Here is a 17,003-nt window from a genome sequence, read left to right as displayed (position 1 = left end):
AGCAAGAAGTTTCATTGACATGAGTGAATAAGATATGATTAAGCTGCATTTTGGCTAATGGGGGGGGTGTCAGCCAGTTCTTTGATATGATAGCTGTTTTATAAAAGTCATTTACAGAGTAAGATGACATGCCAAGCTTAACTAATTTTAGAAACAGTCATATTATAAAATTTATTCTGTGACTACCAAAATTGTCATTTTCTAAGAATACTGCACTGATCTTGAAATATAAAAGTTTATTCTTTTCTATCAAAACTGTGACAATTCAATGTTTTCTGTTTTGATAAATACTTTGATATTGAAAGCTTATTCTATATGGTTTATTTGACGTGTTTTAAGTCTTGCATGAGTGGATCAAGGACCTCTTAAGGTCAAACAAGAGGCTATGAGAAATTTGGGTGCTTCGGTAGCCATGTGGGCATGGGAAAATGAGAATTTTGAGAAACTGTTATTTCACAAGTGTGTATCATAGCTGATCAATTTAGAAGACTTTCTCTGATGAGAGGTGAATCACACATTCACCTGAACTGGCATCCCAACTGTGTATTTCCTAAGTGACAGGACAAGGGGAAGCACACGATAAATATTTGTGGTGTTCTGGCATCAGTGCCTCTGATGCTTCGAGGTTAAATACTCTGTAGCATTCACTATCAGCCTTGACATTGATTCTCTCAGGTTATGATTTGCTCCGCTGTTTAGTGGTCCCTTTTATCCTTATCAGCCCAACGTGTTCACATTAATATCCATACTTTCATATTTTAGTTATGGCATTTGAAACAATCTCACTTTTGAAATATAAACTGTGTGATTTAGGGATCCTGTATTCCTATTTTACTCAGTATATTTCCATCACGTTGCTGTCCTAGGCAATGAAAAGGAGATGCCAAAAAGAACCCTCGAAACCTTAAGTAATTATTTTCTGAGCCAGGCATGAGGACTCAGCTTGATACTAACACTGCATGAATGTTTGGTTGGCCCTGTCATATTTACATATAATTGATGACATGTCCCCTTTGCTTTGTAGGGCCTCCTGAATAACATCCTTCTTTGAAGGTAATTATATATATTTATTTTTAATTAACTTTATATTGTATAAAATATATATAATTTATTAGTTATTTTCTTTTAAAACTCATTCAGCCTACCACTGAAATGGAAGATCCTGTTGTGAGAGAAGCAGTACAAAGAAAGAATGTACAGACATCAAGAGCAGGTACATTTTCAATACAAATGGAATGCTGGAAGTAAGTACATGAAATGATTGGAAGTACTCACATTCTTCTTACCCCTAATTCTTTTTATTCTAAATTGAATGAAAGACATTGACATAAATGTTATTGTTGGTATCCATATTTTAATAAAAATAAATTTAGAAGTATAAGAAAACAAGATTTTTAAAATGTGAGTTTTAACTCAGATTGTTTCTATTTTAATGTTTTAAATAGCATAACATTTCCAATATGGAATTTTTAAACTTGTCAGGGATTCAAAGCAGTGAATTTGGAAACTCTGAGATATTTTCAGTGTCTTGTGTGCTAGTTGGAGTTCTGGTATTTACCTAAAGGAATGCTTTACTTAGATGTCAGTTTCTGTATTAACGTTAGAGACTATCTGTTAATGTTATTACACCGATGATCTGAAAGCAATGAGATGTTCTAATGAGCAGGCTGTGTATGCATGTGTGTGTGTATGGGTGTGTTTGTGGCATCTTTGGTTATTAAAAACTAGGAAACTAATCATTCATAACTGCAAGACAGTTTTAAAATGGTGATTTTGAGATTTTTTGGTATAAAAGTTTTTTTAAAAAAAATAATTGCATAGAGGCAACCAACGTCATGAACATCATTGAGGCTACCAACATCATTGGCTGTTTTCCATTTCAATACCTTTTTGAAATTCTTAGCTATATTGTGATGCTCAGAAATAACATGCAGAATTTTTATTTGTGTCTTAAAATGGAAGGTGAGTGGTTCTACACTTTATAAGTCTTTCTGCCACTTTCTTTTGTGTACTTTGTATTCTATTTTCCAGATGTATCCATATTAATACAATTAGCTCTGGTTTAATTCATTTTACACGTTTCATTGTATTCCCTTATACCACTCTACCACATTTAATTAGACTCTCCTGTTGCTGATAAATGAAGAAAAAAAAAAGAAAAAGAAAAATAGGCTGGGCGTGGTGGCTCACACCTGTAATCCCAGCACTTTGGGATGCTGAGGCGAGTGGATCACGCAGTCGGGAGATTGAGACCATCCTGACCAACAAGATGAAACCCCATATCTATCAAAATATAAAAAATTAGCTGGATGTAGTGGTGCGTGCCTGTAGTCCCAGCTATTCAGGAGTCTGAGACACAGAAATGGCTTGAACCCAGGAGGTGGAGGTTGCAGTGAGCCAAAATTGTGCCACTGCACTCCAGTCTGGCAGCAGAGCAAGACTCTGTCTCAAACAAAAAAAGAAAAGGAAAAATAATGTCAGATTAAAAGGGGCTTTTGTTTAATCAGTTTGTAACTGTGAATATTTACTATAGGAGAGTTTAAGGCTGAGAAGTTCAGACTGCAAGCATGCACTACCATATTTAACAAATGCCCTTAGAATTATGACTCATGAGCCTTTAGCCTGTGAAGTTATGACAATTCATTTCTCTAATGAAGTTTACTGTTCTCAAAAAAAAAAAAAAAAAAGACTGAAAATAACAAATGACATTCTTATTTGACCTCTTGGACATCCTCGAATGAAACTGCAACTTACTCGTGTCAAAATTTGGAAGCAATGTTTTGAACAATATATATACTTTGTGAATGAGCCCTTGATGATGAAATGGCCTTTCAAGTTTTACTTTTGCATTTTCTGCTCTTTTTCTTGACTTGTCTTACAAAAGCTTAAATTCAAGTTTTATTTCTATAGAAAGCAGGAATATAATTTTTTAATATATTTCTGTCCTGTCTCATGGCATTGTGAACTCTTCAGACCTAGTGTGGACCTAGACTTATTTTTACATGGGAACAATTAGGTTTGTTTCTTTGCTGCGGTTGTTGTTGTTGTTTAGACAGTCTTGTTCTGTGATGTAGTTCAGAGTGGATAAGCTCTTAAAGCAGTAATATTTCTAGTGATTTTTCTGTGGGAGGTAAAATGGCAGGTGAATTTGGGCCTTGTTATTACAAACTAGATTTTATTGTGCTTCTCAGACTGGCAGAGCACATGCTGTGCTGCTCAGTAGGGCAGAGCACATAGCTACAACTAAGTAAAACACCCAGCACCTTCCCTAAGGGTATTGGCCAGAGTAACACATTAATATCTCTTGAGCTCTTCTCCACTGGCAGCTGGAAAGTTTTTGCAAGAATCCCTGTTTCTGGTCTGAATCCTATGTTTTGCTGACTTCTGGTGATAGGGTGTTTTATCCTAAGCTGAACAGTTTTAACTGAAGAGCTAGAGAGAATGTGTTGTGTGACAACAAAGTAAGTGCAGTAGTTCACCCTTAACTGTGGGAGATACATTCAAAGGCCCCCAGTGAATGCCTGAAAGCACAAATAGTACTGAATGACTGGGTTTTTTTCCCTATACTTACATATCTATGATAAAGCTTAATTTATAAATTAGGCACAGTTAGAAATTAACAACTAAAAATAAAATGGAAAATTATGGTAATATGCTGTAATGAAAGTTTTTTGAATGTGGTCTCTTAAATATATGGTATGGTTCTCACCCTTTTTCCTGTGATGATGTGAAGTGATGCAGTACCTATGTAATGAGATGAGGTGAGGTGAATGATGTAGGCATTGTCATATAGTGTTAGGTCACTATTCACCCCCTGACTTTAAGTCAGAAAAAAAGATTATCAGCTTTGAGTGTTTCTGGACCTTCAGGCCTTAATGATATTGATGGCTGGATGCAGGAGGAGACCATGTTGATGACTAATGGCTGGACAGCATATGCAGTGTGAATGCACTGGACAAAGGAATGATTCACATCCTGGGATGGATAGAGGGCAGGAGCTCAAGATTTTATTGTGCTTCTCAGACTGGCACACTAACACTTATGACTAGTTTATTTCTAGAGTTTTTAATGTAATCTGTTTAGAATACAGTTAACTGTTAGTAGCTGTAACCACACAATTCAAAACTGCAGATGTAAAATCTGTGTTTGGACTTTGACTCATTTCTTGGTGTACAATTCTTAAACTCCTTAGAATTTCCAAAGTGATGTCTTTTGGTATGCTAATAATCGATGGCTGGAAGCTCTTAGGTAGATTCAGCATGGGAACTGGTACAATCCTGACGACATGGCTGATTAGAGGGTTGAGATCTTCTGTCTCACTCTGCAAATTCTGGAGAGGAGAGAAGGGCTGAAGGTTGTCAGTCACCAACAGCCAGTGATTAATTAGTGATGCCTATGTATTGAAGTTTTATAAAGACCCAAAGGGACTGGGCTTGAAGAGCTTCCAGATCACTGAATACATGGGGGTTCCTGGAGGGTGCTATGTCCTGAGAGGGCATGGAAATCTCTGTGCCACTAGCCCCATACTTTGCACTATGCATCTGTTCATCTGTACCTTTTGTAATGTCATTCATAGTATACTGGTAAGTGTGTTTCCCTGAGTACTGAGCCATTCCAGCAATTCAATTTAACCCAAAGAGGGAGTCTTGGGAACCAGAATTTGAAGCCGATTGGTCAGAAGTTCTGGAGTTTCAGACTTAGGACTGATGTAGGGAGGCAGTCTCATGGGACTGAGCCCTTTACCTGTGGAATCTGATGCTATCTGCAGACAGAGTGTGAGAACTGAATTAGATGATACCCAGTTTGTGTCGTCTGCAGAAGTGATTGCTTGCTTGTTGGTGGGGAAAACCTCTCCATGTTTGGTCACAGAAGCCTTCTTTGTTGATGATTGTTGCTGTGGTGTGAGAGCAGAGAAAAACATGGCAAATGTGTCTTTTCCACACATATGGTAGATAAGGGGTGCTACTGTTTACTCTGTTTTAACTGCCCTCCTCATATTTTGGTCCAGAAATCATGCTGTTTGACACTGGTCACTCATTCCATCTGTTCTGCTAACAAACCATTTTCAGCCAATTTCATCGGGTTTGGCTAGGATGACTCGTATACTGCAGTTCACTTGTAGATATCAAATTTTGATAAATTTATTCTTCTTTGTATTTAATAAGTACAAAGTAAGGGAAGTAAGAGCTCTTACTGCATTAATTACATACCAATAGGTATAATTTATATTGTTCTAATTTATATGTTCCCAAAGGAATACTTTGTAACAAAGCATCAATCCTACAAAGAAAAATAATCTAAATCATGTATACAACTGTGCATACTTTTTTTTAATGAAGGTAGAGTCTTGCTATGTTTCCTGAACTGGTCTCAAACTTCTGGGTTTCTCAAGTGATCCTCCTTCCTCAGCCTCCCAAATAGTTGAAATTACAGGCATGCATCATTGTGCTTTCTTATGGTTTTAATATTCTATACATTATTGATTTAAAATGCATTTTACCTTTTCCTTTAATAGATCCTGGGAGTTCTGATGAATCTGCAGTCAGGTAGGATTTTACAGATTTAAAAAATTATGTTAACTAAGAAAATACAGATGGAAGAAACTATTATCTATTGAGTGTTGTATTCTAGGCTAAATACCCTATTATGTGCTATGCATTTATCTCATAAAGCCATCACGTGTTTTCTTATAACCTACTGTTTATTAAATAGGCAACTGTGGTTTAGAGAGGTTAATTGGATCACGATCCCATAGTTCACAAAGTAGCTGACCCACAGTTTGACCGTCAGCCTATCTGGCTTTCATATCTTTTCTCTTACTCCTCAGTACAGATTGAAAGAGATATCTGTGCAGTACTTTGATCAAGGTATAGGTCTGAATAAGATTAGTCAGATTATTTTAATGTCTAAATTAATGAGTTTAAATAAGTTAAACTCTCATTTCAGGTTACTGTCAGAAATGAGGTTAGTCCTTGAGTTTGTCCTAATAAATCTGACAATTTTTGTGGTAACCAGCATCTTTTTTTAAATTAACCATCAAAGCCTTTAAGGCACAGTAAAGGTTTGGCCATAGGACTGGAAGTTACACAAAACCAAGATTTAGCAAGTCTTGGAGAGAAATTATTTAACTTCCCAGTTTTGTTTTCCCTGTAGGCTAGTATTTCTGCCTACTTCCATAATGCTTTTTTATTTTTTGTTTTTCTTTTTCCATGACTTTTCTTCCTTGGTGTTTCTTTGGTTTTGAAATTCTGCTGGCTATGTATTCCCAATTTTCCTACAGACAGAACCAAAAGCATACAGAATTACAGAAACTTAAGGAATCTTAGGACAAATTACAATAGCTCTAGTACGTCAATCTGTGTTGAATGTTCTGGTCAAATGATTTTCTAGAGAACTTGAGACTCGGAGATTAGGATGCTTTTTTCGGGACATAACACGTGGTAGAAATGAGATTTGAGCTCACTTTAAAGCCCAATACTCTCCCTTCTTGCTTTATTCTATTGGCATTTTGTTGTCGTCATTGTTGTTTGAGACAGAGTTTTGCTCCTGTTGCCAGACTGGAGTGCAATAGCACAATCTCGGCTCACTGCAACCTTCGCCTCCTGGGTTCAAGCAATTCTCCTGCCTCAGCCTCCCATCTGGGATTACAGGCATGCGCCACCATGCCCGGATAATTTTGTATTTTTAGTACAGATGGGGTTTCTCCATATTGGTCAGGCTGATCTCGAATTCCTGACCTCAGGTGATCTGCCCGCCTCAGCCTCCCAAAGTGCTGGAATTACAGGGGTGAGTCACCATGCCTGGCCTGGCATGTTTTAATAATACAAAGGGGGAGTGAGTCTGGTGAACCCAGTGGATAGAATGAGAAAGGAATTAGCTGGTGAACCCAATGGAAATGGCTAAGAATGGAATGAGCAGGGGAAGGCCAAGTTTGAAGACAAGTGACACTGGATACAGATTATTCAATAAGAGATTAGAATGTTGGGATTTATGACAAGTCTGATAAATTATAAAGATGAAGGACACAAGCTACAAAGGCATATTAAAATAGAGGGTTCAAGGAAGCTCTAAACAGAATGCTGTGCTCTTTTTAAATCAAGAACTGACAAACTAAGATTTTTGCTGTAAGATGCTAAGACATTTGGAGACAGTGAGAGCAGTCTCTACCGCAGACAGAAATGTGGTATCACTTAATTCCATCCCAACTTACAGAGAGGTGGCTTAGAGCCCCTTGAGTACTGATGGGCTGGAGATTGCTGAACTACATAGATCTGTGGCCCAGGGCAGGTATCGCCTCGTCTCTGCCTCTTTCCCCAATTCACCGATGTCCTTCCCATATCCATGCAGGCTGGGTCAGGGCATCACTGGCTGTCAAATCAGTCATGAAATTCAGCTGGGTAGTTGGAGGTGTGTCTGTGACGGTAGTTAGTGGCGACTCCAGTTAGGTTGTTATTCAGGAGGAGGCATCTAGGGCACTGCCACTCCTGGTCATTTGAGGCCATCCTTACAGGAGTCTGTGCTTTCATGGACTAAAGATTTGAAGATTGGAAACTGCCATGAAGCCCTGCATAAGTGGAATCTGGGAGTGGGAACCCATAGGAAGAAAGACATTCAGACAGTATTTAGGAAAATAGAGGTACTACTGCCAGAACTGTTTTTCCAGCAGTCTCTCTCGTTGGATATCTGAGTGCCTATGAAGGTTTTTAAGGGCTTACTAGTTTATGTGGACCAGAATAAGGTAGGATCTATAGAGTGAAAATAATTGGATTTTTATAATTGGTAATGTTTTTATCTTTCTGGGAAGAGTATCCTCAATAAGAAAAATACACCTTCGTTATTAGACTTTTGTACATTTAGCTCTCACACATTTCAAATAACAGCAGGGGATTCTCTGTACTCTTTTAGGACAAAGGAAAGCTTTGGGACCTTCTTAAGTGGTTTTCATGCTGAGGAACCGACTGCCATTTTGAAGTGACACAGATTGGTCTTTTAACCAGAGATAGATAATGGACAAGAGACAATGGATCTTTCTACCTTGTTTTAGGTCATAATGTTCCTTCCAGTTTAGGTGACAAAAGTTATGTCATCCATTAACTGAATTTCATGTTCTGCCTCAGGACAGATAATTTGTGAGGGTAAATTACCGTCAAGCTCTGCCAATATATTGGCTGTCACTATTTGTTATGGAGCTCAAGTTCAGTTTTCATTTAATATTTTATAGAATTAGACAGCTGAAGGCAGAAATAGGTAACCAAAATTTATTTTTAGAACAGAGGCCATATTTTAATTGTATCAAGAAATGTTTAATATACAGACGGCTGACCTTTTCACAGATTGTGTTTTTGTTTATTGGAGGGGGAAGCTGAATATGAACTGGCAATTTAAAAATTTGTTAAAAAAAAAAAAAAATCAACTTGCTGATTTTTATTGTATATTTTTGCTCTAAAGCATTTTCCAAGAAACTGTGTGTGGATTCATGCCTAAACCAGATGATGAAGACTTGACTGTTACTACCAAGGTAAAGTAGTCTCTTGTAAAATGTTCTCTCAGTCAACTTTTGCATAGTATTTACTTTTTTAAAATTTAGCAGTGGTTTACCCGTAATTGCTTTATGATGGTTATGGAAAGTTGGTCAGAGAAAACCATAGACATATGGCTAGTTGATTAAAAAATTTTATTTAATGTTGGTAACTAACAAAAGATTGATAAGTACTGTGACAGGGTGGGGGCTGAACAAAAATGAACTGGAAGACACATAGCAACAGAAAAATCACCTCAGGAAATGCTTTCCCCAATGGAGAAAATATGAAATTTTGTTAAGGTTTAATTAGAGAAATATTAATACTTTGACTTTTAAACCATACTAGTGTGACATCTATGTTTTTGCCAGTATAAATCTTCAGTGGATCAAAATACTTGTGGTAGTTATGGAATCTCCCTGTCACCTTTTAGTTGAAAAAGTGTACAACAAATAGCATATAGCTGTTTTCTTGGACACTTATTATTTGGGTATTACATACTCCATAGGAGAGATTGTTCCTCTACTTATATTATTGGTTCTGTAGTAAGACTAAAATATTAAAACTTGTGTGAAAAATAGCTGGGTGTTGTGATATGTACCTATAGTCCCAGCTACTTGGGAGTTTGAGGTTGCCTGAACCCAGGAGTTTGAGAACCACCTGGGCAGCGTCACAAGACTGCATCTGATTGATTTTTTTAAATTATACTAAGTTCTGGGCTACATATGCAGAACGTGCAGGTTTGTTACACGGGTATACACGTCCTATCGTGGTTTGCTGCATCCATCCCCCATCATCTACATTAGGCATTTCTCCTAATGTTAACCCTCCCCAATCTCTCCACCCCCTGCTATCCCTCCCTTTTCCCCCTCTCCTCCCAACAGGCCCTGGTGTGTGATGTTCCTCTCCCTGTGTCCCAGTGTTCTTATTGTTCAACACCCACTTATGAGTGAGAACATGCAGTGTTTGGTTTTCTGTTCTTGTTTTCTGAGAATGATGGTTTCCAGTTTCATTCATGTACCTGCAAAGGACATGAACTCACCCTTTTTTATGGCTGCATAGCATTCCATGGTGCATAAATGCCACATTTTCTTTATCCAGTCTATCATTGATGGGCATTTTGGGTTGGTTCCAAGTCTTTGTTAAACACTGCTGTAATAAACATATATGTGCATGTGTCTTTATAATGATTTATAAACCTTTGGGTACATACCCAGTAATGGGTTTGCTGGGTCAAATGGTATTTCTAGTTCTATATCTCTGAGGAATTGCCACACTGTCTTCCACAGTGGCTGAACTAATTTACACTCCCACCAACAATGTAAAAGTGTTCCTATTTCTACACATACTCTCCAGCATCTGTTGTCTCCAGATTTTTTAATGATCACCATTCTAACTGGCATGAGATGGTATCTTCATGTGATTTTGATTTGCATATCTCTGACTGATGATGATGAGCTTTTTTTCATGTTTTTTGGCTGCATCAATGTCTTCTTTTGAGAAGTGTGTTCATTTCCTTTGCCCACTTTTTGATGGGGTTGTTTTTTCATGTAAATTTGTTTAATTTCTTTCTAGATTCTGGATATTAGCCCTTTGTCAGATGGGTAGATTGCAAAAATTTTTTCCCATTCTGTTGGTTGCTGGTTCACTCTAATGATTGTTTCTTTTGCTGTGCAGAAGCTCTTAAATTTAATTAGATCCCACTTGTCTATTTTGGCCTTTGTTGCCATTGCTTTTGGTGTTTACTCATGAAGTCCTTGTCTATGCCTATGTCTTGAATGGTATTGCTAGGTTGTCTTCTAGGGTTTTTATGGTATTAGGTCTTATGGTTAAATCTTTAATCCATCTGGAGTTAATTTGTATATAAGGTGTAAGGAAGGGATGCAGTTTCAGCTTTCTGCAGATGGCTAGCCAGTTTTCCCAACACCATTTATTAAATAGGGAAACCTTTCCCCATTGCTTGTTTTTGTCACGTTTGTCAAAGATCAGATGGTTGTAGATGTGTGGCGTTAATTCTGAGGACTCTCTTCTATTCCATTGGTCTATATCTCTGTTTTGGTATCAGTATCATGCTGTTTTGATTACTGTAGCCTTGTAGTATAGTTTGCAGTCAGGTAGAATGATGCCTCTAGCTTTGTTTTTGTTGTTGTTTGTTTGTTTTGCTTAGGATTGTCTTGGCTATGCGGGCTCTATTTTGGTTCCATATGAAGTTTAAAGTAGTTTTCCAATTTTGTGAAGAAAGTCTGTGTAGCTTGATGGGGTAGCATTGAATATTTTGGGCAGTACAGCCATTTTCACAATATTGATTCTTCCTAACCATAAGCATGGAATGTTTTTGCATCTGTTTGTATCCTCTCTTATTTCCCTGAGCAATGGTTTGTAGTTCTCCTTCAAGAGGTCATTTCAACCCTTGTTAGATGTATTCCTAAATATTTTACTCTCTTTATAGCAATTGTGAATGGGAGTTCACTCATGATTTGGCTGTTATTGGTGTACAGGAATGCTTGTGACTTTTCTTAGACTGCTTAAGTTGCTTATCAACTTAAGGAGATTTTGGGCTGAGACGATGGGGTCTTCTGAATACACAATCATGTCATCTGCAAATAGAGACAATTTGACTTCCTCTTTTCCTAGTTGAATAGCCTTTATTTCTTTTTCTTGACTGATTGCCCTGACCAGAACTTCTAATACTATGTTGAGTAGGAGTGATGGGAGAGGGCATCCTTGTCTTGTGCCAGTTTTCAAAGGGAACACTTTCAGTTTTTGCCCATACAGTATGTTATTGTCTGCAAGTTTGTCATAAATAGCTCTTATTTTAAGATACGTTCCATCGATACCTAGTTTATTGAGTTTTTAGCATAAAGCACTGTTGAATTTTATCAAAGGCGTTCTCTGCATCTATTGAGATAATCATGTGGTTTTTGTCTCGGTTCTGTTTATGTGATGATGGATTATGTTTATAGATTTGCGTATGTTGAAACAGCCTTGCATTTCAGGGGTAAAGCTGACTTGATCTTGATGGATAAGCTTCTGCATGTGCTGTTGGGTTCAGTTTGCCAGTATTTTATTGAGGATTTTGCCATCAATGTTCATGGATATCGGCCTGAAATTTTCTTTTTTCGTTGTGTCTCTGCCAGGTTTTTGTATCAAGAAGTTGGTCTCATAAAATGAGTTAGGTTCTCAGCCCAAAATCTCCCGAAACTGATAAGCAACTTCAGCAAAGTCTCAGGATACAAAATCAATGTGCAAAAATCACAAGCTTTCCTATACACCAATAACAGACTTAAAGAGAGTCGTATCAAGGATGAACTGCCATTCACAATTGCTACAAAGAGAATAAAATACTTAGGAATACAATTAACAAGAAACGTAAGGATCTCTTCAAAGAGAACTACAAACCACTGCTCAATGAAATAAGAGAGGACACAAACAGATGGAGAAACATTCCATGTTCATGGTTAGGAAGAATCAAATCGTGAAATGGCCATACTGCCCAAAGTAATTTACAGATTCAACGCTATCCCCTTCAAGCTACCAATGACCTCCTTCACAGAACTGGAAAAAGACACCTTAAACTTCACATGGAACCAAAAGAGAGCCTGCATAGCCAAGTCAATTCTAAGCAAAAAGAACAAAGCTGGAGGCATCATGCTACCTGACTTCAAACTATAGTACAACGCTACAGTAATCAAAACAGCATGGTACTGGTACCAAAACAGAGCTATAGACCAATGGAACAGAACAGAGGGCTCGGAGGCAACGCCACACATCTACAACCATCTGATCTTTGACAAACCTGACAAAAACAAGCAATGGGGCAAGGATTCCCTGTTTAATAAATGGTGTTGGGAAAACTGGCTAGCCACGTGCAGAAAGTAGAAACTGGACCCCTTCCTGACACCTTATACTAAAATTAACTCCAGATGGATTAAAGACTTAAACATAAGACCTAACACCATAAAAACCCTAGAAGAAAATCTAGGCAAAACCATTCAGGACATAGGCATAGGCAAGGACTTCACGACCAAAACACCAAAAGCATTGGCAACAAAAGCCAAAATAGATAAAAGGGACCTAATCAAACTCCACAGCTTCTGCACAGCAAAAGAAACAGTGATTAGAGTCAACTGGCAACCAACAAAATGGGAAAAAAATTTTGCAATCTACCCATCTGGCAAAGGGCTGATATCCAGAATCTACAAAGAACTAAAACAGATTTACAAGAAAGAAACAAGCCCATTCAAAGGTGGGTAAAGGATATGAACACTTTACAAAGGAAGACATATACGAGGCCAACAAACATATGATAAAATGCTCATCATCACTGGTCATTAGAGAAATGCAAATCAAAACTACATTGAGATACCATCTCACACCAGTTAGAATAGCGATCATTAAAAAATCTGGAGACAACAGATGCTGGAGAGGATGTGGAGAAATAGGAACACTTTTACACTGTTGGTGGGAGTGTAAACTAGTTGAACCATTGTGGAAGATAGTGTGGTGATTCCTCAAGGACCTAGAAATAGAAATTCCATTTGACCCAGCAATCCCACTACTGGGTATATATCCAAAGGATTATAAATTGTTCTGCTATAAGGACACATGCACACAAATGTTCATTGCAGCACTGTTTACAATAGTAAAGACCTGGAACCAACCCAAATGCCCATCGATGATAGACTGGACAGGGAAAATGTGGCACATATATACCATGGAATATTATGCAGCCATAAGAAACGATGAGTTCGTGTCCTTTGTAGGGACATGGATGAACCTAGAAATCATTATTCTCAGCAAACTGACACAAGAACAGAAAATCAAACAACGCATGTTCTCACTCATAGAAGGATAAAGCATTCAAAGCACCATCTTGGAAACAGAGACTGGATTCCTGCTAGACTACAAACTTGCTGGTGCTTTGATCTTCCCAGACTATAAAACCATGAGAAATATATTTCTGTTGTTTATGAATTACTGATATCACATATTCTGTTAGATAGTATAGCTCTATATAAGATTCTTTGTTGAAAGTCTTTTTGTGTTGTTTTGTTTTTTTGAGATGGAGTTTTGCTCTTGTTGCCCAGGCTGGAGTGCAATGGCATGATCTCGGCTCACAGCAACCTCCACCTACCTGGTTCCACTGATTCTCCTGCCTCAGCCTCCCAAATAGTTGGGATTATAGGCATGTGCCACCACACCCTGCTAATTTTGTATATTTAGTAGAAAGGGGGTTTCTCCAAGTTGGACTCACTGGTCTCGAACTCCTGACCTCTGGTAAACCACCCATCTAGCCCTCCCAAAGTGCTGGGATTACAGGCATAAGCCACCACGCCCTGCCAAAAGTCTTTTTATTTCAGAACTTTGAACATTTTTTTTTTTTTGAGAACTTTGAACATATTACGGCACTGTCCTCTGCCTTTCATAATTTCTGATGAGAAATCAGCCATTGATTTGCTGAAGATCCCTTCTCAGTGGTGAGATGCCTGTGTCTTGCTGCTTTCAAAGTTTTCTATCTTTTAATAATTTGATTACGATGTTTTTATTGTTCATCTCTGAATTTTTCCAATTTGGAGTTTATTGAATTTCTTAAATGTGTGGATTAAAGTTTTAAATTAAAAAAAAAAAAAAAAATTAGCGGGGCATTGTGATGCATGCCTATAATCCCAGCTACTCAGGAGGCCAAGACACGAGAATCCTTTGAACCTGGGAGGCAGAGGTTGCAGTGGGCCAAAATTGAGCCACTGCACCCTAGCCTGGGCAACAGAGCAAGACCCTGTCTCAAAAACAAAAAAAAAAAAATTAAAAGAAAAATTTTTTAAGTATACTTACTTAGTTTCTCCATTAGAATGTCAGCTCCAGGTGGGCTGCTGAATCCTCAGTACATAAAACAATGCACAGCAGGTGCTGAACAAATACTTGTCATCCACTGTAGGAAAAAAAATATCAAATCATACAAAAAGATGTAAAATAAAAAGTATATTGTCTTCACTTCCATCAGTTCCTCTCCTCCAAAGTGACAGTCTGATGCATACTTTTAGAAGAAAATGTACCTAAATACAGGTTTTTAAAAAATACTTTGACAGATTTAAATGGATCATACTGTCCATAGAGTTCTTTGTGTAGTTAATATATTATCTGGGTACATTCTGATCTGCTTTGTTTTTTGGGGGTTTTTGTTTTTAGTTTGGGTTTTGAAATGGGGTCACTCTCTCCCAGGCTGGAGTACAGTAGTTGATCATAGCTCACAACAACCTCGAGCTCCTGGGCTCAAGCAATCCTCCTGGTTTAGCTTCCCAAGTAGCTGGGACTGCAGGTGCACTGCTGCCATATCGGGCTTGCTTCATTTGTGTTCATGATGCATGCTTGTCTGGAATGTGGATGTGCCCTGCTGGTTTTTCCCTGTTTTCTACTATCATGATCCATGCTACAATGAGTGTCCTGGTGCCTGTACTGGGGTACAGTGACAGGTCTATCCCTGCCTAGCTGGCTTTGAAAAGTTTAAAGACAACAGTGCAGGCCGGGCACAGTTGCTCACACCTGTAATCCTAGCACTGTGGGAGGCAGAGGCAGGGGTGGATCACCTGAGGTCAGGAGTTCAAGACAAGCCTGACCAAAATGATGAAACCCCGTCTCTTCTAAAAACACAAAATTAGCTAGGTGTGGTGGCTCATGTCTGTAATTGCAGCTACTCCGGAGGCTGAGGCAGGAGAATCACTAGAACCCAGGAGGCAGAGGTTGCAGTGAGCCGAGATCACACCATTGCACTCCAGACAGGGAGTGAACAAGAGTGAAACTCCATCTCAAAAAAAAAAAAAAAAAAAAAAAATAACAGTGCAACTTACCATTTTGCAAAGCTGGCCCCATGTCAGGAGACTGTATAGAGATGGACTATGGAAATTGCCTTTTAAGCACAGTTAAAAACAGTTAATGGTGAAAGATGACTTCAGATGATGCCCCATATCTTTTCTGTCTTTTTATTATTAACTGTGTCATTCTTTTTGTAATGTTGTGCTCATTACAACTATTCCTTCTTGGTCAGGTTGACAAATTTTTCTATGAACCAACATTAAACATTTTTATAAATATAAAACTTATCTGTTAAACTACCACCTGCTTCATGTTAGCTGAGTTGCAGGTGGAATGTTTAAGGAAGTTCTAGCCTTTTCAGCATTTGTGAAAGTGTGCTCATGCCGACACTGAATTTTCTTAGTCTTACCTTAAATCTCTCAGAGTCTGGACCTGCAAGAGAGATGGTGTTCAAATTCAAGCCTGCATCAGAATCATCCTGATAGCTTAATATATTTGGTTGGTTGACTGATTGATTGATTGAGATGGAGTATCACTCTGTTTCCCAGGCTGGAGTGCTGTGGCGTGATCTTGGCTCACTGCATCCTCCGCCTCCTGGGTTCAAGTGATTCTTTTGCCTTAGCATTTGAGTAGCTGGGATTACAGGCATGCAACACCACACCTGACTAGTTTAAAAAATATTTTTTAGTAGAGATGGTGTTTCACCATATTGGCCAGGCTGGTCTCAAACTCCTGACCTCAGGTGATCCATTTGCCTCGGCCTCCCAAAGTGCTGGGATTACAGGCGTGAGCCACTGTGTTGGCCGATAGCTTGTTACTATAAATCAGCTTTCTGGGCCCCACGCAGATTTTCAGTTTAGTAGGTCTGGGTGGCGCCTGGGTATCTGCATTCCTAACACATCCCCAGGTTCTGCTGCTGCTGGTCCAGGTCAACATGCAGAGACACACTGGAGTTGATCCTAATTACTCAAAGTGTGGTCCATGGACCAGCAGCCATGGCATCACCTGGTGCTTATTAACAGTGCAGAATTTTAGGCCTCAGCCCAGATCCACTGAAACAGAATTTGAATTGTAACTAGTTCTCTAGGTGGTGTGTATAGACAATGAAGTTCAAGAGACACTGAAAGTAGGAGTAAAGAAACTTTTTCTGGAAACTTCCAGCATTCCAGGCCATATGGTCTTTATCACAAATACCTGTCTCTTCCTGCGTAGTGGAAAAGCAGCCTTAGATAATACGGAAATCGATGGGTGTGACTGTGTTCCTGTAAACATGTTTTTAGAAATACTAAAATTTAAATTTTACAGAATTTGCATCTGTCAGGTAATATTGTGTTGATTTTTTTTTCACCATTAAAAATATGAAATCTGGGGCCAGGCGTGGTGGCTCACGCCTGTAATCCCAGCACTTTGGGAGGCCGAGGCAGGTGGATCACAAGGTCAAGAGATCGAGACCATCCTGGTCAACATGGTGAAACCCCGTCTCTACTAAAAATACAAAAAATTAGCTGGGCATGGTGGCATGTGCCTGTAATCCCAGCTACTCAGGAAGCTGAGGCAGGAGAATTGCCTGAACCCAGGAGGCAGAGGTTGCGGTGAGCCGAGATCACGCCATTGCACTCCAGCCTGGGTAACAAGAGCGAAACTCCGTCTCAAAAAAAAAAAAAAAGAAAAAAA

The 17,003-nt window shown here is 38.6% G+C and overlaps 2 long non-coding RNA genes across 3 annotated transcripts in view; one reads left to right on the top strand and one right to left on the bottom strand.

Moving 5' to 3' along the window:
• Positions 1 to 5,268: 5,268 nt before the first annotated feature.
• Positions 5,269 to 8,993, top strand: LOC116538507. Its single transcript, XR_004263655.1, has 3 exons — positions 5,269 to 5,679; positions 8,334 to 8,338; positions 8,983 to 8,993. It is a non-coding gene; the product is annotated as an uncharacterized LOC116538507 (long non-coding RNA).
• LOC116538508 overlaps positions 6,006 to 17,003 on the bottom strand; it is a 14,233-nt gene continuing 3,235 nt past the window's right edge. Inside the window, exons 1-3 of one of the 2 annotated variants that reach the window (XR_004263656.1) lie at positions 15,739 to 15,933; positions 14,352 to 14,448; positions 6,006 to 6,274 (exon numbers count right to left, since the gene is read on the bottom strand). This is a non-coding gene — a long non-coding RNA (uncharacterized LOC116538508). Of the gene's footprint in view, positions 6,275 to 14,351; positions 14,449 to 15,738; positions 15,934 to 17,003 lie in introns of those variants that run through there. The other variant, XR_004263657.1, reaches the window with a different exon arrangement.

This window comes from Sapajus apella, unplaced genomic scaffold (genome assembly GCF_009761245.1).
Source record: "Sapajus apella isolate SASKATOON/1434 unplaced genomic scaffold, GSC_monkey_1.0 scaffold119, whole genome shotgun sequence".
In the NCBI taxonomy this organism is placed as follows: Eukaryota; Metazoa; Chordata; class Mammalia; order Primates; family Cebidae; genus Sapajus; species Sapajus apella.
Note: the sequence above shows the minus strand (reverse complement) of the source record. Positions and strands in the feature narration are given on the sequence as shown.